The sequence below is a fragment of the Rattus norvegicus genome, chromosome 7 (assembly GCF_021556685.1).
Source record: "Rattus norvegicus strain SHRSP/BbbUtx chromosome 7, alternate assembly SHRSP_T2T, whole genome shotgun sequence".
Classification (NCBI taxonomy): domain Eukaryota; kingdom Metazoa; phylum Chordata; class Mammalia; order Rodentia; family Muridae; genus Rattus; species Rattus norvegicus.
In genome coordinates, this window is record NC_141540.1 from 103036172 (window position 1) to 103037299 (window position 1128).

Here is a 1128-nt window from a genome sequence, read left to right on the forward strand (position 1 = left end):
ACTATACATGGACTGACCCTGGACTCGGCAATGAATATCCCAGTAAGAGCACCAGTGGAAGGGGAAGCCCTGGGTCCTGCTAAGACTGAACCCCCAGTGAACTAGATTGTTAGGGGGATGGCGGCAATGGGGGGAGGGTTGGGAGGGGAAAACCCATAAAGAAGGGGAGGGGGGAGGGGGATGTTTGCCCGGAAACCGGGAAAGGGAATAACACTTGAAATGTATATAAGAAATACTCAAGTTAATTAAAAAAAAAAAAAAGAATATATTAATCTCAAAAAAAAAAAAAAGAAGGGGAGGGGGAGGGGGATGTTTGCCTGGAAACCGGGAAAGGGAATAACACTCGAAATGTATTTAAGAAATACTCAAGTTAATAATAAAAAAAAAAGAAATTTAATCTTTTTTTTTCTACAAAGAGGACAACGTACAAAGGCCTGTTTTATTTTAATCACATGTGATCCATGTGAGGCCGCAGTCACGCCGCTATATACTGACATGAGGGAAGCTTTATTTCTTGGTCTCTCCCACCTTGAAGAGCCTTGATCTCTTCCTCCTTGGCCTGGTGGCGCTCCTCCTGGCGCTTTCGTGCTTCCTCGGTGGTAGACCTGTGAGCCTCAGCCTGGTCAGCCAGTAGCTTCTTGTGGGCATTGTCTGCCGTCACTTTGCGGCTGTGCTCCATGAGAATCCACTTGTTTTTTAATACATTCCCTTTTACTTTCAGGTACAGGCTGTGACAGACATGGCAGTCAATTTTCTTAGATTCCCGGTATCTCCTGAGAAGCCAGTGCAGAATCCTCATCCTTCTCATCCAGGTCACCTTCTCAGACATCTGAGCATTAGCAGTGCCCTTCCTCTTTCCTATGCTCATATGCCTGACCTTCCACTGGGCCAAGGTATTTTTTCAGCAGTGAGTCGGGGAAGGGACAGTCACAGGCTTCTGGATGATCTTAAAACTAAGATTTACGGCAGCAGCTCTCTGCTCCCAAACCCCGTGGGAGAGAGACCTCACCGCCTGATCAGGTGGGCACTCCTGAGGCTGCAGAGCGGAGGAGACCACCAACACTGCCCACCCCTGCCCACATCCCTGGCCCAAGAGGCAACTGTATAAGGCCTCTGGGTTCCCGTAGG

General features: G+C 48.4%; 1 pseudogene; it reads right to left on the reverse strand.

Annotated features, from left to right (window-relative positions):
- Nucleotides 1-475: 475 nt before the first annotated feature.
- LOC148004817 (large ribosomal subunit protein eL19 pseudogene) lies at nt 476-829 on the reverse strand (annotated as a pseudogene).
- Nucleotides 830-1128: the final 299 nt, after the last annotated feature.